This window comes from Acomys minous, assembly GCF_964271855.1.
Source record: "Acomys minous genome assembly, chromosome: 3".
In the NCBI taxonomy this organism is placed as follows: Eukaryota; Metazoa; Chordata; class Mammalia; order Rodentia; family Muridae; genus Acomys; species Acomys minous.
This window is the reverse complement of record NC_140485.1, coordinates 147522333-147546955: the sequence shown is the minus strand read 5'-3', so window position 1 is coordinate 147546955 and position 24623 is coordinate 147522333. Positions and strand designations below refer to the sequence as shown.

The window sequence follows — 24623 nt, the reverse complement described above, 5'->3', positions numbered from 1 at the left end:
CACTTCTGTGTTACAATAAGTTACACATTTGTCAGCTGAGCCTACCCAAGCAAGGATGTTTTTGTTAGACCCTGTATCACTGTGGGAGGATCATGTGTAGCTTGGAAGCAGTAATAAACTCCCAAATCCTCAGGCTCCACTCTGCTGATCTTGAGTGTGAAATCTGTGCCTGACCCACTGCCACTGAACCTGTCTGGGACCCCAGAAAATCGATTGGAAACTTTGTAGATGAGGCGCTGTGGGGACTGGCCTGGCTTCTGCAGGAACCAATTCAAGTAGGTGTTTCCATTACTATGCAGGAGGCTCTGACTAGATCTGCAAGAGATAGAGGCTTGATCTCCAAGGCTGACAGACAGAGAGACTGGAGTTTGCGTCATCACAACATCACCACTGGAGGCTGAAATAATGACAGAGAAGTACAAAGTTATGGACATACTTCATGAACAATCTTTGTGGTTTCTTTTTTGATAGTTATTTTCAAATGAGATGTTTATGTTTTCATACAATTTTTTATTCACTAAAATTATCTTTTTATGAAAACAAGTAAAATGAAAGCCTTAAGGGCCTTCTAGGCATAACACAGAACATCCCACAGATTCCCTCCCTCTGGGACCTTCCACTGACTGATGTAAACCCCACAGGCCCCATCCAGGAGGATGAGACCAGTCTTCTCACACATGAACAGAACACATGAAATCAGCAGTGAGACCCAGGTCCTACCCTCCCTACCCATTCTCCTTTCTCACTTCCTTCTGTCCTCACCAGGAATTCTGAACAACAGCAACATCAGCAGCAGAACAGGCGACTTCATTTTGAAGGGCAGCCTCAGGAGACTGATCAGTCACTGCAAAATGAAGACTGAGCTTTTATGTAAAGCTAGAAAGGGTGTGTCCTTCCTAGGGAGCAATATGCAAAAATCTTGGTTAGTGCTTCAATATAAATAGAATGAAGAGCCATTCATGCTTCTCATGATTTCAAAAATCGCATAAAATATGTTCTATGTATTTGGTGATAATAGTAAAACAAAATGTGGTGCATGATGGGAAAAGAACATGCTAAAATCCTTCCATCTGCACAACAACAGATACTTTAAAAATCCTGTATTTTCTTATGCTGAGTTCTTTGATCCACTTGGAGTAAAGTGGAAGGAATGAAACAGAAACACAGGAAGGAGTGAAAATGAAGACACATGTGTATGCAGTTGTTCTTTTCAAGCTGAACAACTGTTTTGATCATACAGTAGTAAAACAATTTGTGTTGGTTGTGAGGTGCTACCTATTCTATAGTTTACTGAGCTTGCTCCATATGAATACCATATTAGGGTGGTATATCCTCAGTGTTTATCATAAAAGTGAAACATTATGGATATTAAATTAATTATCAAGAAAAATGAATAGTGAAAACTTTAGATGTGATAAATGGGACTCTAGTGTTTTTGGCTAATGATATTTCACAGATGAATTTAACTCATTTGGCTTATATAAATTAAATATACATAAATTTTCATATAGCAATTATACTCAGTGAAATTATATTTTTCCTTTTATTTGTTCTTAAGGTATTTAATGTATGTATGTGTGGGCATGTTTGTTTATTCCAATGCATACACATAGCGGTTACAGGACATCCAGTGGGATCAGTCCTCCCCTACAACATTCAGACAGGATAAAGATCAAGCTGTTTGTCTTGGTGGCAGGCACTTTTGTTTGTTGACACATCTCACCAGTTCACTCAGTCAAATGATTTTAGTACCAAATTTTGACACTAGAGAAATCTCTCAGAAGCTTGACAGATCACTCAGCAGTTAAGTGTGCTTGCTCTTCTTCTAGAGGACCTGAGGTTAGTAGCTAGCAACTATGCTGAGCTTCTTCCTATTGCCTATAAGTCCAGCTCCAAAGAAACCTACACACGTATCTGTCCTCTTTACTCAACCACATGCACATGCACATGTGCTTACACACCAGACACCAATAATCACAGCAATTAAATGGGGAAAGTATCTTCCTGAGATATAGAAGCTAATTGTTTTACAAACACAAGAGAAAATTAAGTGTGTTATACTTCAGAAATACAATTTGGAATTCAAAGTAACACATTATTGCAATCTACCATGTTTGTGGTGTGTGTGTGTGTGTGTGTGTGTGTGTGTGTGTGTGTGTGTGTGTGTGTGTGTGTCTGAGAAATGAATTGATCTTTCTAAACTCATGACCAAATTATGTTCATTTAAATCAATACATACTCAGTGAAGACTCACTGAAATCAGCACAAACTTCAACTTACATAGCATTTAATACTTTACTGAAACAAAAGATAATTTTATAGAGAAAGATATCAGGAAATCAAAATCCAATCAGCTCTTTGTATTGCTGACTCAGTTTCTCCCAACATTCTGTCCTTGTTCCTTCTCATTGTCTCCTCAGAGAACCTTCAGCTGCAACACGCATGGACCCTGAGGTCACATGATCCTTCAGTGTTCACTCATCATGTCCTGTATGTTTGTGTGTGTTCTGATAAATCTTCATTTCCAGAAGCAAATGCTGGACCAAATTTAATCTATGAGCCATGATTCTCATTTCCATGGCTATTATCCTACTTGCACCACACCAAGACCATTTCCACACTTACAGAATATATTAATTTATGCCTAAAACACCATTGCGAATCTAGAAGATGTAAGCCTGTGGTCTCATTGTAGGTAAAGGCACTTCCCAACAAGCCTGATCATTTAGTTTGATTCACACATGTCCGTGGTGGCTGGAGAACTCATAATTCTCAGATATGCAATGGCACACATGTGTCCACATATACCTACACCTACAAACTTTCATCCCTTGTATCATCTGAAACAGTTATCATTTGAGTCTCAAGGCCATTGGATGCTCTCACTGTAATGTGGTTAGGAATCTTCCCTTGGTCTTCATTACCATCTCGGTTTTGAAAAAATTGTAGTATATATATATAGGCTATGCTGCTTATGTTTGACCTAAATAAAGCAGTGCTTGGAGCATCTCAGCTGTTGTATATAAACTAGAAAAGATGAATCCTGCTCCAAAAGGATTGTGGTGTTCAGGACAGCATTTCAGGTGAAGAATTTTTGGTATATTGGAAAATAATGAAAATTCAGGATCACAGGCTTCCAGAGGCTTATGCCCAAGCAGCCTTCACAGAAGTATTCAGAGACCCTGGAAATGTTTATGTATGCTAAGCGGATCAATAATGTAATAATGTGGCTCTCTTGTAGCATTATAGGGGAGGCTGGCCCTTTTGCTGAGGAAAACAGAAACTGGAAAAATGTGATTTTTTGGCAGTATCTGCTGGAGAGACTGTCAAAATGATGACAGAATCAGCTCATTATCTGGCCCTTCCTGAAGTCTGTGTCCTCAGAGCTAGTTAATCGTCTACTTCTTCTCATCCATTGTTCTAATCCCTTTTCCACAGCTCTTATTTTATCTACTAACATTATATCCTCTCATCTCCTTTCTCTTTTTCTAATTTCTTCATCAATATGTGCAAAATGAACTCTAGATGTGTCTTAGAGTAACCAACTACAATCATGAATATTTATTGCTTCTTTCCATTCCTTCCATGTTGCAGACCTGAACATCCTCAAGTGCCCAAGTGTAGTGATTGGTTTTTGTCAGCTTGACACAACAAAGTTATATCCAAGAAGAAGAAACTTTAGTTAAGAAATCACCTCCATCAAATTGGCCCATGAGCAAGTTAGCTCTTCATTAATGATGGATATAGGAGAGCTCAGCCCTCTATGAGCAGTGCCACCCTGGACAGGTGGTCTCAGGCTGTAGTTCACTGTCTATGTTTCAGTGTCTGCATCCAGGGCTCTCTATTCAGCTCCTGCCCTGATTTAATTCAGTGAATAAAACTGTAAGCAAAAGAAATTCCTCCCTCTCTAAGTTGATGGTCTGCATTTTGTGATCTTCTGGAGACACTCACAGGTGTGTTAGTGGTGAATAGGGAAGCTGAATGCTCCTTGTATAGTCAGCCCAGCCTCACCCTTCCCATACCTGATATTCTCTCAGTGCTGGCTCTTTCCTTTCAGTCATTGCCACCCTCTCACTCATTTACATTGCTTTTTATGTTGCATGTGCCAGGAGTTAGTTTGAATCCTGAATAGGTTCCATTTTCTTTCACCATTTGTTTCTCTTAAACATACCCCTGACACCAATTTTATGATTGTTTTGGTCACATCTTTCAGAAAAAATGAAAGATTTTCCAATTAAATGAATGTGAAGGTGGCATAGAATGACCACATCTTTGAGACACAGAAGCTTTGCTGGAGCTAACTGTAACCCACCTGTGGTGAGTGATGTGTGGCCATCACAGATATCAAATCGTTTAAGGAACTCAGTGATTGATGACACCAGGGCATAAGGAGGAGGTGTTATCCAATGCTCATCACCAAACACTCAATCAGATTGATAAATACCTTCTTTTGGATATATGCAGTTAAATTAAAGATGGAGAGAGATTTCTGAGACCCCAGCAGAGTCAGTACAGAAAAGACATGCAGGAAAAAAGAAAGGAGAGAGGAGAAGAAAACCAAAAGCTTTTCTTGTGCTTTTAGACTGTGGTAAAAGAAAATAGTAAAGTCCTGAATCATTTCAAGTATGTATTCTTCTAGTATTTTCCTAGTCATATATCATAGATATAAGACATTTTAAAATTTATTTTATTTTATTTTGCTCAAGTTGAATAAAAATACCCAATTTATCTGACAACCTTTACTTTTAAATTAAATAAAGGGGCTAGGCATGGAGGGAGGGGAAGGCAGGGGAGGAAAGAATAGATGATGAAAGAGAAGTGGAGTGGATGGGAAGAGAAAGGAGAGCAGAGGAGAGGAAAGGAAAGGAGCGGAGATGAGCAGACAGAAGATGAGGGGAGGGGTCTACAGGGGAAAGGAGGAGAGTGGAAGGGAGGAGAGTGGAGGAGAGGGATGAGAAGAGAAGAAAAGAGAAGGGAAATGAAGGGAAGAGAAGAATAAACTGTCCCTGGCAGAGATTTCTTGACGGATAATGGTTCAGGTATAACCACATCTTGCCAATCTGGAAGAGCCAAGTTTGATCCCTGGAACTTAGTGTAAGGAGAAACTGACTACCACAAGCAGTCTTCTGATGTCTATGTGTTTACTGTGACATCTCTCTCACACAAACAGACAAAAATGTGTAAATGTAAATTTATTTACACCTGAATAAATAGGGATGGAAGACATCTAAGTGGTTAAAAGTGCTTGCTGCTTTCACAGAAGACCCATGTTTCTGCTTTTCCAGAACCCATGATTGGTGGCTTTCAAGTACTTGTGACTACAGCTGCAGGTATCCAGTGCCCTCTGCTGGCATCTGTAGGTATTTTCACACATGTGTCCATCCACAGAAAGAAAAATATACACACAGAAATTAAAAGATAGTAAAGATTTATATTTAATTAATTATTTTATAAAAGACAACCCTTTCTTGAACTGTGTATTCTTATATCTTCATAAATAATACATCAGTCTCTTTACAGCCTATCTAAAATACTCCATTAGTCCCCTTGTTTGTTTTATGTCAGTATAATGCTGTTTTACTTACTAGAGTTTGCAGTCTGTTTGAAAGTAAGTTAGACCAGGTTCATTGTTTTTTATTTATGCTCAAAATTACTATGTATATTCAAAACATTTTGTGATTTCATAAAATTTGAGATTGTTTTAACATTCATGTGAATAATAGTTGATAAAATCATGGTCACATCAATTACTAGTCTATTTTTATCACTAGTTTATACATGATAGGAGTAACAGATAGGTATGATTTTATAGAAAGCAAGGTAAAATAGTCATATAAGGGCATTCAGAATATGACATTTAAGATGGTTTTATTATTTTTAAGGTACACTGACAATGAGACAGGTTAACTCCTGGAAACACCCAGCCTACCTCAGGAAGATGATGAGCATCAAAGAACCTACTTATGGAGATGTAACATTTATATAATTCCTGATCATTTCATTGTTCTTTTTGCTGCAGGAAGTTTATTTTATATATGTATAATAAGATAAATGTACATGTAAAATATTTTTTAAACATATAAAAAAGAATAAATAAGATATGCACTGAAAAAATGGGGCACAGAGATGAACAGAGAATTCTCAAAAGAGGACTATCAAAGAATGAAGAAGCACTTAAAGAAATGCAATATAAAGGGGGAGGAAGTCTCCCTCCGGCACAGTCAGAGAGGAGGGGAGTAAGGGGAAAATGGGAAGGAGGTAGAATGGAAGGATACAAGGGATGGAATAACCATTGAGATGTAACAAGAATAAATTAATAGGAGATCCAAGATGGCAGAACAGCCGAAGTGTCCTTCAATAGAAGAATGGATAAAGAAACTGTGGTCCATATACACTATGGAATACTATTCAGCTATTAAAAACAAGGACTTCCCGAAATTTGTGGATAAATGGATTGAGCTAGAAATGATCATAATGAGTGAGTTAACCCAGAAGCAGAAAGACTCAAATGGTATATACTCACTTATATCTGCATATTATCCCAAGGGGCATGTCCCACGAAAGCCTTCACTTACCAGGAAACTGAGACAGAGGAGAGGACATTCTAGTGGGATTCTAGATGAGAGAATCATGGGAGAAAGGCAAAGTAGAAGGACCCAGAGGGTCCTAGAAGCCTACAAGTAGAACATTATGATAGGCAGATTTGGGCACAGGGGTCCCGCTCAAACTAAGGCACCAGCCAAGGACAATACAGGCGGTAAACCTTAAACCCCTACCCAGATCTAGCCAATGGACGAAACACTCTCCACAGTAGAGTGGAGAGTGGGATATGACTTTCTCACATACTCTGGTGCCTCACCTTTGACCATGTCCCCTGGAGGGGGAGACCTGATGGCACTCAGAGGAAGGACAGCAGGTTACCAAGAGGAGACTTGATACCCTATGAACATATAGAGGGGGAGGTAATCCCCCTCAGGAACAGTCATAGGGGAGGGGAGTAAGGGGAAAATGGGAGGGAGGGAAGAATGGGAGGATACAAGGGAGGGGATAACCATTGAGATGTAACATGAATAAATTAATAATAATAAAAAAGAATAAATTAATAAAAAATTTTTTGAAAAAAAAAGAAATGCTCAATATCATAAGTCATCAGGGTAATGCAAATAAAGAGACTTTGGGATTCCATCTTATAATTGTCATAATGACTAAGATCAAAGACTCAAGTGACAGCACATGCTGTCAAGGATATGGAGAAAAGGGGAACACCCCTCTATTGCTGTTGGGAGGGCAAACTTGTAAAACCACTTTAGAAATTAATCTGGCCCTTTCTCAGAAAGTTGGGAATAGATCTACCTCAAGACCCAGCTACATCACTTTTGAGCATATACACAAAAGGTGCTCCACCATCCTGCAAGGGCATTTGTTCAACTATGTTCATGGAAGTTTTATTCATCATAGCCAGAAACTCAAAACAACCTAGATGTCCCTCAACCACAGAATAGATAAAGAAATATGGTACAAATGCATAGTAGAATACTATTCTGTTTTTAAAAATAATTAAACTTGCAAGCAAATTGGTGGATCTAGTGAGGCAACCCAGACCAAGAAAGACACACAAGGTATGTACTCATGCATAGTTGTACTCGCTTATAAGTAGATGTTATCCATACATTACAAGATAACAATACTACAAATCATGGTCCCAAAGAAACTAAGTAACATGGAGGGCCCAAGGGATGCCCTCCTTAAATAACACATAGATGGGGAAATATAAGAGACAGCAGAAGAGGAAGTAGAGGGGGAACTGGATAGGAGAGGATGTGGGAAGGGAAACGAGGGTGGAGGTGTGGAGTCAGATATGTGAGGAGTGGTGAGGGCCTGGAAGGAAAAGGAAGACAAAAGCAGGGCCATCACTGAGACAAACTGAAGACCTGCTACCAGGTAGGCTATGTGGAGGATATAGGGATGTCTCTATCTGAGCCCCCTAGCAACGGGGAGAAGATTCTGAAGAGGCCATCTTCTCACCAGGCAGGATTTATAGCAGTGGGAGAGGAATACCAATACACCTAGAAGACCTTTGAACCAAAATTTACCTTGCTTACAAAATGTGCAGAAATAAAGGTAGAGTAGAGACTAAGGGAATGACCAACCAATGTCTTGTCCAATCTGAGACCCTCCCCATGGAAGAGAGCCAACCTCTGACACCATCAAGGATACTCTGCTATGTTTGCAGGTGGGGAACTAACTTAATGGTTTTCTCAGAGGCCCCACCTAAGAGTTGATAGATTCAGATGGTGAGACACGTAGCCAAGCACTAGACTGAGCTCAGTAAGTCCTTTGGAAGAGTGGGAGGGAAGAAAAGAAGAGGCCAGAGGGGGCAGTAAGAGTGCAAGAAGACAAACAGACTCAAATAACATAGCGCTATGGGTGTTTACAGTGATGGAAGTACAAACCAAAGATCATGCATGCACTAGAGCCAGGCCCACTACACATGTGTAGCCTATGAGTAGTTTATCTTCATGTGGGTCCCCTAGTAAGTTGAATTGGTGCTGTCTATTACACGAACTCTGTTTCTGGTTTTCAGTAACATCACCCCATCTCTTCTGCCTTACCTGGACTCAGTGGACAAGGAGGAGCTCAGTCCTGATGCAACTTGATGTGCTGGGGTGTGTTGGTTGGAGACCGGCTCCCCTTTTTGGAGGACAAGAGAGAGGGGCAGGGAGTACAGTAGGGAGGAGGCTACAACTGGGATGTAAAGTGAATATATAAGTCAAAGTAAAATAAAATTTATAAGTAAAAATAGTCATCATAGGTGGTATGCTTTGAGCAAAGTTTGGAAGTGGGGGATCAGTTTCTAGTGTTTTGAGTATAAAATACAATGAAATCAGGAAACTTGTAAGAAAGTATTTGAAGCTTAAATAATTATACCGAGTATCAGAGACAAGTGTCACCTGATCATTCTCCTAAGTGAATCTTAACATTGGAGAGCAAGATTGGAATGTTTAATCTAGGTCTGTAAAGGTTGGAAATAAGAAAGGCCTGATGGCAGAGGGACTGAGAAGAAACCTTAAGGATGGGAGGAGATAGCAGAATGTGTGAGATGTGAATGTACACAGAGAGAACACAGGGACTAAGAAGTTTAAGTAGGGATTGGCAAGGAATAGGGGATGGATTAGGAACAGAGAGAGGAGGAGATGTTGAGCCACCACAACTAAGAGCATATGAAGAAAAACTATGGAAACATTGTTTCCTAACTCTATGTTTTAAAAGATTTTATTTATTATTATGTATATAGTGCTCTGTCTGCATGAACATTTGCAAGCCAGAAGAGGGCATCAGGTCTCAGTATAGATGGTTGTGAGCCACCATGTGGTTGCTGGGAATTGAACTCAGGACCTCTAGAAGAGCAGGCAGCGCTCTTAACCACTGAGCCATCTCTCCAGCCCCTCTAACTGTATTTTAAAAGCAGAATCAGCGAAGCTTGTTGCATAATGACTAACACTCCTAAAGAAACCACAGGTTATAAATCAAACATTCTAATTTTACACGTAGTACCCTTCAGTATAAGAGAGGTTCCAAAGCTATAAAACTGTAGAGGATATTTCCAATTTCCAATCATAAATGCTATTGCTATTGCTAAAGACACCATACATTTTGGTTGAAGAACATAGGGAAATGTTGGTGGAATTCAGCTGACAGTCTCCTCCTGGTTGTCTAGGTTTCACAATTATGGAAAGTGCTCTGTAAAGCCCTGATGGAGAGAAAAGTTATCAAAAGTCATGTTCATCTCTGGATCTCATTACTTAGAGTAATGTCTGCCTGCTTGGCAGGATGCTAACTGATACAAAAATCCTTATCATAGAACTAACATAGAGCTTTCTGGTTAGAAACGTGATCCACTCGCTGGGAGAAGCTGGGTTTTGGGTCCATGGCTAAGGAACTCATACAAATAGTAATTAAAACTAGTATTTTGATAAATAAGCATGGTGCCAACTTGGTTTCTAAGCTTTATGTTTATGCCTATAGTTTAGTGATGGCATCAGCCTTCACTGGAGAAATTTCTTCTTGTAGGGTCCTTACTTAGTGGGGAGGCACAAAGCTCTTCAAAATGCTATGGATGATAACTGTCCTTAACAGGCAGCACACATCACCCATTCAGGCTCAAGGGACATCTCAGACAGGATGTAGAAAGGATTTATGAACCAAGGAATAGAAGGTAAACCTGTACTCATTGTGCTCATTAATCCACTACTGTGGTTACCCACACAAGACTGGACCCATCAACATTTCATCACAAATGGAGGAGGCCCTGATAAGTTCCCACTCTTTAATAACATTGTATCAGCAGTTAATAGCTGCTGGGAAAGTCTGGAATTATCTCCAGTCTCTTAGCCATTGTCCAACTATGTTCAAGTACATAAGCCACATCTGACACTCATACAAGCAAAGAAAATTGCCTCAGTGAGCCAAAAGAATTACAATTGGAGGGGGTTGTTGAGAATAAGAGTTTCAGAGTTAGAGGAAAGAAAAATATTGGGAGTGTGATTAAAATATTATTATATTCTTTATGTTTTTAAATTTAAAAAATATACCATAAGTGAAAATAAATCAAAATAAAAAGAATGAACAGCATCAAGAATTATGGAATGGCACTGAATGAAAAAAAATATATATACATATACATTTTCTAGAAAGAGGAAAAGGTAAACATAAGGAGCACATAGTTAACAAAATACTATCTAAACATCCAGGTTCTGGAAACTCAAAGATTCTCAATTAAATTCATCCATGCTGGATGGGTCTAACTGTAACTCCAACTTTCTTTTGACCTTTTGGAAATTTCATTCCCATAATACATCCTCATATGTACACACACACACACACACATGGAGCATCTACTGCTCTTAGAGATGGCCTGAGCTTTGTTTCAAGTATATATATGTAGCCTGAGCCTGTCTTGTGCCTGGATATGCCAAAAGACTGGGCCAGATTGGCCCAAACTAAAGTTTCACAGCTTTATGAGCATCTATATGGGAACTGGGAACTGAATCCAGGTCCACTGAACAAACATCCAGTGTTGTTAACCACTGAACCATATCTCCAATCTCCTGCACACCTTGCCTATAGATCAGTGTCTATTTTGTTCTCCAGAACACTGAGATAATCAAGCCATATTGTCTGAAGATATTTGGATGGCAGAGATAAGTTAGAACTACAAACAGGAGTTGATACAAAGGAAGAATCTGAGTCTTTTTTATTTCTCTAAAGGAAACCACATGATTTGTGTTGTATGTTTTGACAAGTAACAAGGGAGTTATAGTAGTAAAAACTACTGACTAAGATGGACGATGCTAAAGTTAAGATTCTCTTGCTAAGATGCTTTGGTTAGGTATTGTGCATATTTGTGCAGAAAGTCTTAGGGTCCTCTTTTACAGCTTCTAGGTGACAAGGAGTTGAGAGTTTGGGTACTTAAGTGGTCATTTATTTTCCTATTTGGGGAGGCAAGTTAGATTTGCAAGACAGAAAGCTACAGGTAGTTGTAATGTCAGTATGATGGAAAAAGACAAATTAAGAATCACAGCAATGGAAAAGTAGCAATTATCTAAAATCCAAATCAAGATTAAAAGTCATTTAGGGTACAAAAGGATAGGGAATTACATTCTACAAATGAAACCATATGAAAAATGACTATGTTCAGCATAGCTCAAAGCTATGGACTTCATGTTTGGAAGCATTTAACAAGGTCTTTCTTGCAGTTTCAGAGGGTGAGTTCGTGAACATCATAGCCAGTAGCATGTTAGCAGGTAGGCAGGCATTGTACTGGAGGCGTATCTGAGAACTCACATTTGATTGGCAAGTGCAGGCAGAGAGAGAGAGATGGAGGTGGAAATGGATGGGCAGATAAATGATAGACAGACAGATAGATAGATAGATAGATAGATAGATAGATAGATAGATAGAGATAGAACTAAAGATAGATGATAGCGACTGAGGCTGACACATTTATTTTGAAACCCCAAAGGCTACCCTAGTGGCATATTTCTTCTCAAATAGTGCCACTAACCAGAGACTAATCATTCAAACATATGATCCCGTGCATTCATTTCCATTCAAACTATACCACCTGTCAAATAGAAAGGGTTTTCAGAATACGAAATAGTGGGTTGAGCAACTGGGCATCCCATCCTCTGACTTCTTCTTTCCATGAAAGTTTTGGTATAACTTGTATCACTATGATTTGGGAAAACATTATGCTCTTGACACTAATATGTTTCAAAATGCTCAAGGTCAAGGCTCCTGATAAAGAGAGTTAAATCTCTCCTAGGTCCACTGCCACTGAAATTTGAGGGAACTCAGTTTCAAAATGCACTCATAGTAGATAAAAAGACACACAGATAATACAAAGTGCATCTGGCTATTTACCATGTCTTCAAGTTATGCAAGTTATGCATCCCTTTCTTGTAACACATCTGTGTGTTTAAAATCTGTGCTTCCGCTATTGATTATTTGTGAAAAGAAGAACCTTAGTACCACCAGAATCATTCAAATAAGCTATTTGGAATAATACAAATGTGTATGTAAAAAACAAAAGAAATAAATTAAGAAAAAAAGTTGCTTTGACTGATATGTAAAGTAAGACAAGGATGTAAATAAAAGAAATTAAGTATATTTTCTTTTAGTGTCTCCTCCTCATGTTCTCCCTCCTCTTCCTACCCCTCTGACTCTCCACATTCATCACCTCGTTTCCTTCCTGAGATGCGTCATGACCCTGTGGAATGTATTTCACAAGGCAAAGTCATTATACACTGTAGCCTCCTGAAAAGTAAGAAGAATTGCATAATAACTCTATAGTGTCTAAAAAATAATTTTTGTGGGAGTCAATAGTTATTCATGGTAAATTGAAAGAGAACGCTTATGGACAATAATATCTTCTTGTGCTGTCTATAAAGCTTAGACATAATACCTAATGAGAAAATGTTGGACATTTTATGACTCAGTATAAAAAGACCAAAATATCTACTCTTTTAACTAGTATCCAAAACAATAACACAGGTGGACCAAATGTTATAAGAAATTATTGATAAAAGGCATTAAATATAATGTTTGCTGATAACACTAGTATACAAATGCATAAAGAGTGGGATCTCAACCTAAATATTTAGAAATAATTGCAATAAAATCTCTACATATAATGAGGACTACAGAATATCCTCGGTACATTAATTGTAATACAAGTGAATAGTGAATTTATCTGTGCTATTATGCGAACCATTTTTTTGGCTTATTTTTTTTTTGAGACAAGGTTGTTATGTGTAACAAAGCTGTGGCTGTCCTGGAACTGGCTTCCTAGACCACGTTGGCCTTGAACATAAAGATCCACTTGAATCTTCATTTTTAGTAATGGAAATGAAGTTGTATGTGCCAACATGCCCAACATAAAACACTTTAAAAATATTTTTGTGTGTATGAATGTTTTTATTTCATGTTTGTAAGAACAATGTTTATGTGTCTAGGTGTCTCAAAGTCCATAATATGGTGCTGGATGCTTTGGAACTGAAGTTAAAGATCCACTTTAAAAAAGGCAAGTGCTCTTGGCCACTGGCCATTCTTTCTTTCCAGCTCTATGAACCACATTTAAATGTATATCTTCTCAAATTTTCACATAAACCCATGTAATGCAACTGATATTCCTAAAAGAGTTTCTAAGGTTTATAAACTAAGTCTATAATTCATGTAAGAATTTTTACAAAGCATAAGTAATAAAATGTGATTCATAGAATAGTGCCATTGTATCCTCTGAGTTGATTTTTCTCTTTTGTATAAAATTATAATAAGTAATCATGAATGTACTGTAGGTTTACAGATAGGTGGTTAAATGAATTGAACATGATAAAGTGATAAGAATTAGATAATATTTTTAAAACAATGAGTATAGATTACTATTGTTGTGTTGTGTTGGTGTTATATTTTGTTTCTATAACTATGCTCTGGGGTAACAATTCTTTATTAATACTACTTTTGGAAACATGTTTAAGACAACCCATTATAATCTATGATTTCACAAATGTGGAAGTATTCATATAGGCACAGTGGAAGTACTCCACTTCACACAGTGGAATTCAAAGTCATATTATTGGTATTGGTCAAGATTATTTGATAAGCAGACCAATGAAAATAGGAGACAGAAAAAATCCTATGTGAAGAGCTGCAGACAGCTAAGATCAACCCCCTCTGCTGGAATTTTAAGACCCAACAGAGTAGATAGGGAGCCTTTTCTTTCTCTTACATATATGTTCTAGCTTTTGTAAGAAAACCAGGAATCCTTTCTATTATAAGCTTCTCTCAGTAGTATTTCTTGCTTTTAAATACTGGATATTTTAAGTTAATTTTCTGTATTTAAACAGTATGTGATGGAATGTGCACTGTAACATCCATACTTTGTTTTGAGTCCCAGTAGGGATATAATACATACTTCTCATGGGGAATGGCTGTGTCCTCTGTTAAGGCAGAAAAGATAGTGGTAATCTGATTTGCTGAAGAGGAAAAGAAAGAAGATAGTTACATGACAGAAAACTAGCTAGCCTCTTCTATAAAAACAAAGGCATCTCCACAAGCTTTGTTAAAAATCCTGGTACATCCGAGAAACAGTGTAAGTGTATAACTAAAGAGGAAAAACATATGGGTTAGGCCAGCCTCTCACTTCTGCTTCCACGATGGTTTATGTTATGACTTGTATCACTGTGAGAGGAAAGTTATTATGCTGTTGACAGTAGTGAGTACTGCTGCCTTCTAAAAATAACCACAACTTCTCCTGAAGCTCAGGCTCAGACACATTATATAAATATCTTTATGTCATGAGATTTGGGTGTCTTTCTTTTCTCTTTCTTAACAAATAGGCCTTCATTATTTTCAGATTTCAAAAAGGTGAGATTTGAAAGAGACCTTAGTAGTTAATAGTTGAAGAATAATGGATCTCATGAACCTTTCCATACTACTCAAATCTAGTCTCTAGAAGTAAGAAGCAATTGAAGTTGACATATGAAATGGTCTTGTCCAATGTAGTTGAGTTGTGAGTTTGAAATGGTATGGACATCATGAAATATATGAATAATATGAATGTAATTGCAAGTACTTCTCATATAAAGAGAGAGGGGAATGAGCTAAACAAAGTAGTGGTTATAATAGAAATCATAACAGAATTATGAAGGCGGTGCTCAGTTTTCAGAGAATATGGAAGTTTTTTGGAAGTATAAATGTTAGTGTCAGACTATGTTCTCAAGTGTCCTCAGGACACCCACTGCTCTTTTTCTCCTTGAGTTTAATTCAGGAGATTGTTGTTCTTCAGAACTGTAAGGAAAATAAATTCAGAATCAATTCCAAAGGAATGGGCATTTTGCCATGGAAAACTAAGGAAACATAGACTTTAACTTATCTGTGCAAAAAGCTTTCATTAATACTTCAATATTTCTAGAGTTGTCATCATTTCTTGTCATTGTGACAAAAAATAATGGCTTTACTTTAAGATGAAAGAGGTCCAGAATATTTCTTGGCTATGAAATCTTGTTTGACAGCTGTGAATAATTGTGGGAAAAATGAAAAATAAGTTTAAAGGAGGACATGTTACTGAGATTCTCACAGAATCTCAGAAACCTACTTATCATGGCTCTAAAGTATTTTTTTTCTTAGCCTGTGTTGAGACAGAGCCTGGTGGTAGAGGGTACATGAAGCATTGATGTTTAGAGGAAAAGAGAACTAGAGTGACATTGAGAGATTTTATCCCAAGTGTTAGGGGCAAAAACAAAACAAAACAATTGTCAACGGAGGCACTTTGTACACCTAACTATATGCATTGTCTTATGTTTTTTTCATTTTCTATTGGTAAAGTCTACTGAGGACTCAATTTTCAACACAGATACTTGGAAGTACACTGTATATTCAAATTATAACATTCTTTCTCTGGCCCTCAAATCCTCATGCTTGTCTTAAAATGCAAACTACATTGAAACAATTTATGACACCATCAGTTCTTACAGCTCCTGTGTTTTGTAAAAGTGAAGTCAAACACGTATAAGATCAAAGGTTCAAAAGCATGTAGGATCATATAGATATGTAAAAAGAGAAGATGATTACTGTGTTAAATGTCTGTAATCATAGAATTTCTGACATGAATTGAAAAGCATATTCTATGTGAATCTAGACCATGCTACAAATAGAGATAATGTCTGGTAAAGGAAAGAAAGTAGAAAAGGCAGAAGACAAATGGCCTATACATTTTCACATACAATGGAACAGAGTGAACATTCCTATTTCAATAAAGTCAAGTGAATGAAAGAAAGACCATAACCAAACATTGTAAGCATAAGTCCTGTGGCACAGTGTCTACCATGCAGAAACACAGTGGTTGCCATTGACTCACACAAGCTTGAGCATCATAAATCTATGGCTTTGTTCCCTTTAACCAGGTGTTTTCCATCTTCGGTTGCTTCATATTTTGACCAATGTTTTCAATAAAGACGTGACATGTTCTTGACATCTCTTTCTTGCTCAGGAATCTGTTATAATCTGTACTTCATAATTAGAAATCTATACATTACTTTAGAAACTAACTACAGGGATTGTCAAAGATGTCATATATATTCTGACCTTGAAGACATTGCTATAACACCTTGGAGGACGCCTTCATGACTTCATAATTATTGTATTCCCATTTCTGGAAAAACCAGCAACATGTGGCAGTGATCCTCCCTTGTACAAAGCTCTGTGGGCAAAAGGTTTTTGTGTAATTCAAATGCGGATTTCTGAACCTTCATATCTGCTTGCAAACCTTGTTGTAAGAATCTCCTCTCTCAATTGTTTTGACACTGATTCCCAATTGTTCCCTGTTATGCCAGTAGAGCAGCTTGAAGCAATCATTGAGTAGGGTAGAAAATAGCGCTGGACTTCTTGCCAGCCAGGGAAGAAAGACTCAGAGCAGGAAGTAGGGCATTCAGCCATGAGAGAGGTTGAGGAGACATCAGAATAGAGAGAGCTGAAAAGGGAAAACTACAGAGGGCAACTATTGCTGGGATGTATGTGGTGAGGAAACAGGTTAGCTTAGAGGGTTAAAGATAGAGTAACAAGTTTTCTAGTGGTTGTGTTATGAAGGCTATTTTTGAACAAAGATAAACATTTCAATTATTTGATGATATCTGGGTTAAGAGAGAAACAGAAACCATTTTATAAAAATAACAAGCCCAATGACGGACAGGATGTAAGAGAGTAAGTGAACCAGAGAGTGATGAGAAACTAAGCCCTCAGGTCTATGTCCTCAGTGTCATGCATTTCAACTCAGTCATTGTTAGTCAGGTCCCTCAGATTCCAAAAGCAACATTACCTGAGGAAGAGGATCCTATCCATGAGTCTAGGATTCACTGCAGACCTGTATGCAAAATTTTCTTAACCAATATATTTTATTAACAACTTAGTAACCGAGCATATGTCACTTATAACTTGACTAACCAAAACAATAGGAAATGAGGATTCATGGACACAATAACAAAACCGCAAGGATATCAGTTCCGTGGAATGATTCTCCTGGCACAATCAGAAGGATTTCTTTTGCTGGAATCTAGAGTAATCAGAACCCAGAACCTCAGCAGGAGCCGGATCCCTGAAGCCTTTCCTTGAGTGGTTCTCTCTAGGAGTGTCTTGAAGTGCAGCAATGAACAGCCAAAACTATCCCAAGTCTCCAAAAAGCCCGTCCTCCAGTTCTGGGATGATTTATATATCTCCTCCCAGAGTCTGTTCATGGGATCTTTTCAGCTGGCAACAATCAAGCTCCCGCATGAGGTGGTTGGTCTTCTAGTGGATTAACCTCACCTGTTCTCTCACAAGACCATTCCAATCCCGCACTTGGGATCCTAAAAAACAGAGTTATCTCTTTTACAGACTTGAATGGTAACTCTCAAATTAAACACATCAATTGCCTCTGTGCTCTCTAAGTAAGTGAGAAGCTAAATATTAATATTCTGGAGGAGACCAATGTTTTCTTTTTCTCTTTTTATTATTGATTCTTTGAGAATTTTGTCCACTGTCTTTTGATCATATTTATCCATGCACTAGCAAATTCTCCTGAAAGCAAACCTTCTCTGTCTACCTTGTCCTTTGTTTCTTTCCTTATTTTTCCCCATTTAAGACATGTTTTCTTTATAGTATTTCTTGATATTTTGAATCAATGAATTTGACATTTAAAGGAAATAAAGCCTCCATACAAGGATTATATGAGCTGGGCCATGCTCCCAGTTCTGAATTGGCTTAATTTCCAGTTTGTAGAGAAGCAAGATATTCCTGTTTTATAGACTGACCTATAGAAGGATTCAGCATATGGTACATGACAAGCAAAACAAAAAAAAAATTGCCTTTGGCTAAAACTGGCTTTGTCCTTTGTAGCATTCGTTAATGCTTGATTCTCATACTGGATGCATCCCTAAGGAAAAAACTATACAAAACCAAACATACATCAGTTCACATTCCATCTCTAGCACCTACTTACCATGTAACTTTTCTCATTATTTATTTACTTTACATCCAAATTGCATCCCCTCACTCCTCTCCTGAGAGTCCCTCCTCTCCCTTCCCCTATCCCATTCTCCTCCCTTTCTTTTCAGTGTAGGGGAGACATTTCATAAGTATCAACACCCCTGCCCTATCAAGTGCAGTGGAACGAGGTGCATCTTATTCTATTTACACTAGAGAAGACAGCCCAGTTAGGAGATAGAAATCCAAAGGCAGGCAACACAGTCAAGGACAGCTGCTGTTCCTGCTGTTAAATGTCCCACATGAAAACCAAGCTGCACATCTGATATTTATATGTGAATAGCTTAGAAGTCCCACTAATGCTCTTTGGTTGTGGTTCAGACTCTGTGAGCACCTACAGGCGCATATTTATTGATACTGTATGTTTACTTGCAGTGTCCTTGACCTCTCAGGATCCCGTAAGTCATTTCTCCCTCTCTTCCACAAGATTTCTCGAACTCTGCCTAATGTTTGGCCATGTGTCTCTGCATCAGTTTTCATCAGCTGTGTAGTGAAGCCTCTAAGATGACAGTCATACTAGGTTCTGGTCTACAAGTATTGCCAAACATCATTAATAATGTCATAAGTGTGCTTCCTCTTATATCATGCGTCTGGGTCTGGGCCAGCAATTGGTTAAAAGTCCCTCAGTTCCTACTTTATCTTTATCCCTGCATATCATGTAACCAGGACAATTGTGGGTATAAAATTTTGTTGCTTAGCTAGATTCACAGTGTTTCCATTAGAAGTCTGCTTTGGTTAGAGGAGATAGCCATTTAAGGTTCCATATCCCCTATTGCGAGGAGATTTAGCTAGGGTCACTCTCATAGAGCGCTAGGAATTTTCACTTTCCTAGGTTTCTAGCCCATCCCCAAAAATGCCCCCTTTTCCAGTTGTCACTGGAAGTAGTTTCTCTTTCAGTCCTCCTCCTCCTGTATCCCTCTTATTCCCACACATCATGCCTCCTATTACCCCAAGAGGGAATTTCATCCATCCACCCCTAATATCTAACTTATTTACTTTTCTCAGTTTGTTTCAAGACTCTCTTCTTGGGTCCTCCTTATTACTTAGCTACGTTAGGGCTGTGGGTTTCAGCATGGTTACCCTGTACTTTATCACTAATATCCACTTATAAGTGTGTCCTCACCATTAATTGGATTACCACACTTGGATGATATTGTTTAGTTCCACCCATTTTTTGGTGAATTTCATAATGTCTTTTTTTTTAAAGGTGAGCAATAATCTATTGTGTAAATATACTATATTTTCCTTATTCTTTGACCAAAGGACATCTGTGTTGTTTTCAGCTTCTCACTATGAGAAATAAAGCTGATACAAACATAGTTGAGCAAGTATTCTTGTGGTATGGGAGAGCATTGTCTGCATATATATCCCAAAGTGGTATAGCTCAGTCTTGAGGTAAACCTATTCTTAATTTTCTGAAAAACTTCCAAAATGATTTCCAAAGTGTAGGCATAATTTGTATGCCCATCAGCAATAGAGAAGGGTTTCCCTTGCTCCACATCCTCACCACATGTGCTGTTGCCTGAGTTTTTGATTTAAGACATTGTAGCAGGTGTAAGAGTTGTTTTGATTTATGTTTACCTGAAGACTATGGATATTGAATATTTTTAATTGCTTCACAGATATTAGAGATTTCTCTGTTGAGAATTCACTGTTTGCCTCTAAACCAGATCCTTTTGTTGGATTATTTCATTTGTTGACACCCAGATTTTAAAAATTAAATTAATTTACTCAGATTACATCTGTTAACCCCTCACTTGTATCCTCCCATTCCTCCATCCCTCCCTCTTTCACCCTATTCCCCTCCCCTAGGTACCCCATTCTGGTACCCTGTTTATCCTTTCTCTGAGTGCCACCAGGTCTCTCTACCAATGGGAAATGGTTAAATATGGGGCACCAGAGTTCCTGTCAGAGTCAATCTCCTTTCTCCACATGACTGTGGAGAATATCCAATCCTTTGGCTATATCTGAGTAGGAGTTAAATGTTTACTGCATGTATTATCCTTGGTTGGTGCAGTAGTTTGAGCAGACTGCCCTGGGTCCAGATCCACCCATCATGATGTTTTTCTTGTAGGTTTCTCGGACCCTCTAGATCCTTCTATTTCTTCATTCTCCCATACTTCTCTCACCTAGAGTCGCAATAGGAGGTCCTCGCATCTATCCCAATCTCCTGGTAAGTGAAGACTCTTCATGGGACATCCCTTTTGGGCTATAGTTCAATTATAAGTGAAAAACATGTGAGTCTTTCTGGATCTGGATTAACTCACTAAGTATGGTCATTTCTAGTTCTATCCATTTGCCTGAAAATTTCAGGATTTCCTTTTTAAAAAATCTCTGAGTAGTATTCCAGAGTGTAAATGTACCACAGTTTTTTTTTGACGATTCTTTGATTGAGTAACATTTAGGTTGTTTTCAGGTTCTGGCTATTATGAATAAGGCTGCTATGAACATGGTGGAGCATATGTCCTTGTTGTGTGGTGGATCAACTTTTGGGTATATTCTAAGGAGTGGAATAGCTAGGTCTTGAGGTAGCCCTATTCCCGGTTTTCTGAGAAGGCACCAGATTGATTTTTCAAAATGGTTGTACAAGTTTTCACTCCCACCAGCAATGAAGGAGTGATGCCCTTTCTCTACATGCTCACCAGCATGTGCTGTCACTTAAGTAGTCATCAGAGAAATGCAAATAAAAATGACTCTGAGATTCCATCTTACACCCATCAGAATGGCTAAGATCAAAAACTCAAGTAATACCTAGATTTTTGAGTTCTTTATATATTTTGGATGTCAGTCTTCTGTCAGATGTGGAGTTGGTGAAAACCTTTTTTCATTGTATAGGCTGACATTTTGTCCTTTTGACATTGTCGTTTGCTTTACAGAAACTTTTATGTTCTGAGGTCCCATTAATTAACTCTGATATTACTGCCTGAACTGTTGTCATTCTGGTCAGGAAGTTCTCTCCTGTGTCAATGTGGTCAAGGCTATTCCCCACTTTCTCTTCTATCAGATTTAGTGATTCCAGTTAATAGCTGTTGGGAAAGTCTGTGGCATTCTCTTCAGTCTTGTACCATTGACAAGCTATGTTCAGGTACATAAGCCACCACTTGTGCTCATGCAAGCAAAGAAAATCACCTCGATGTGCCAAGAGAATTACATTTGAATGGAGGCTGTTGGGACTAAGAGGCTCAAGGTTAGAAGAGAAGAATTGGGAGTGTGAATAAAAATATTATATTCTTTATGTTTTTACATTTCAAAAATATATCATAAAGAAAAATAAAGCAAATATAAACCAAATGAACAGCAAAGCAAGTATATGGGATGACAATGAATGATTAAAACGTTATAATATGCATTTTATAGTAAGAAGAGAAAAAGATAAGCATACAGAAAACATAGCTAATAAAATACTATCTAAACATCCAGATCCTGGAAGCTAAAAGAATCTCAATTCAATTCAATTCAAAAGGCCAGTCCAAAAGTTCAACTTTCAGAAACAAAATAAAACAAAACAAAACTAAGACATGAAGAGAATGGGCAGGAACTAAGTTACATGAGAGTGAATCCTATTAGACTGACACTGATTTAATAAGAATCTAACAGTGGGAAACAGTGGAGGGGGAGCCACGATGCTGGCACCAATCACACACTGTGACAGCAGGACAGCAGTGACTGCACAGACAGTGAAGGACCAAACTGAAAGCTCGAACACATCAGTGCTGGTGTTGGTCAGGTAAGAAAGGAACACAAGGTGAAGAAGACAGGTGGGTCTGGCCTCCTTTCACACTGTTTATCCACAGAAAAGTCCTTGGATCCTTGCAGACATGTGAGCAGTTTCCAGTATCTAGCCACACACTAGGGTGCAGAACATAGTGCTCAGTGGTCCAGATTGATCTGTGGGCCACAAAACACAAGTGTCTGCTCCTCCTAGCTGAAGGAAGACTTCATGGAGTTGTACACAAGTAAATCTGACCCATGATCACCCAACTAATACTCAGAAAAATTTCCATGTACCCGCAGGCTCTCCGGCTCCAGCATATAACCATAAGCAGGTATGTGTGCACTCAGTGTATTAGCTTGAACTGTCAACCACAAAACACCAGTGTCTGGGTCTTCTAGCCCAGAGGAGACACCATGGTATGGAACACAAATGGATCTGACCTCAGGTCATCCAGCCAGTTCATGGAAAGTTCCTGAGTCCATTCAGCACATGCCCAGTCTCCAGCATCTACTCATATATCTGCCTGCACACGGCACCTATGCTCTGTGTCTCAGAGTGCACTGTCAGTGACAAAAATCCAGTGTCTTGGGCTCCCACCCAGAGGAGACCTCACTGTGTGGGACCCAAGTGAATCTGATCACAGGTCACTCAGATAATCCGTGGAAAGTTTCTGGGTCCAAGCAGGCACAGTTGCCAGTCTGTTTACTGAATAATGTTGACTGACAAAGGCATACAATGTCTCTAGGATCAGAATAGGTTTTCACTTAGCTTTATACCCATCATTCCTGGTTGCTGAGAGGGCACCCATTTACCATTCTCCTGAGGCAAATATAATGTCAGTGTTATTGCAGCCAATGAAGCTAAAAAAATATGAGTGACCGATATGAGCGAGCTATTCCCTGTAACCTTCAGCTGTAACCCATAATCTGGAGTCCCTCAGCACTTCTGTGTTACAATAAGTTACATATTTGTCAGCTGAGCCTACTCAAGCAAGGATGTTTTTGTTAGACCCTGTATCACTGTGGGAGGAGCATGTGTACCTTGCATACAGTAATAAACTCCCAAATCCTCAGGCTCCACTCTGCTGATCTTGAGTGTGAAATCTGTGCCTGACCCACTGCCACTGAACCTGTCTGAGACCCCAGAAAATCGATTGGAAACTTCATAGATGAGGAGCTGTGGAGACTGGCCTGGCTTCTGCAGGTACCAATTCAAATAGGTGTTTCCATCACTATGCAGGAGACTCTGACTAGATCTGCATGACATAGAGGCTTGATCTCCAAGGCTGACAGGCAGAGAGGCTGGAGTTTGAGTCATCACAACATCCCCACTGGAGGCTGAAATAATGACAGAGAAGTACAAAGTTATGGACATACTTCATGAACAATCTTTGTGGTTTCTTTTTTGATAGTTATTTTCAAATGAGATGTTTATTTTTTCATACAAATTTTTATTCACTAAAATTATCTTTTTAAGAACAAAGTAAAATGAAAGCCTTAAGGGCCTTCTAGGCATAACACAGAACATCCCACAGATTCCCTCCCTCTGGGAACTTCTACTGACTGATGTAAACCCCACAGGCCCCGTCCAGGAGGATGAGACCAGTCTTCTCATACATGAACAGAACACGTGATCAGCAAGCAGTAAGACCCAGGTCCTACCCTCCCTACCCATTCTCCTTTCTCACTTCCTTCTGTCCTTACCAGGAATTCCGAACAACAGCAACATCAACAGCAGAACAGGCAACTTCATTTTGAAGGGCAGCCCCAGGAGACTGATCAGTCACTGCTATGTGAAGACTGAGCTTTTATGTAAAGCTAGAAAGGGTGTGTCCTTCCTAGGGAGCAATATGCAAAGGTTAGGGTTAGCACTTCAATATAAATAAAGTGAAGAGCCATTCATGCTTCTCATGATTTAAAAAATCATATAAAATATGTTCTATGTATTTGGTGATAATAGTAAAACAAAATGTGTTGCATGATGGGAAAAGAACATGCTAAAATCCTTCCATCTGCACAACAACAGATACTTTAAAAGTCCTGTATTTTCTTATGCTGAGTTCTTTGATCTGCTTGGAGTAAAGTGGAAGGAATGAAATAGAAACACTGGAAGGATTGAAAATGAAGACACATATGTATGCAATTGTTCTTTTCAAGTTGAAAAACTGTTTTGATCATACAGTAGTAAAACAATTTGTTTTGCTTGTGAGGTGCTACCTATTCTACAGTTTACTGAGCTTGCTCCATGTGAATACCATATTAGGGTGGTATATCCTCAGTATTTACCATAAAAGTGAAACATTATGGATATTAAATTAATTATCAAGAAAAAT

General features: G+C 38.5%; 1 long non-coding RNA gene and 1 gene segment (V, D, J or C); both read right to left on the bottom strand.

Annotated features, from left to right (window-relative positions):
- The window catches only part of LOC311594272 (immunoglobulin kappa variable 2-29-like), a 225245-nt gene that overhangs the window by 113547 nt on the left and 87075 nt on the right, over positions 1–24623 (bottom strand).
- On the bottom strand, positions 119–24075 carry LOC311594274. 2 transcript variants are annotated; one of them, XR_014778018.1, is made up of 2 exons: positions 23995–24075; positions 119–397 (listed from the first exon to the last, which is right to left on the bottom strand). It is a non-coding gene; the product is annotated as an uncharacterized lncRNA (long non-coding RNA). The 2 variants fall into 2 exon arrangements; XR_014778019.1 differs by lacking the exon at positions 23995–24075 and adding an exon at positions 763–839.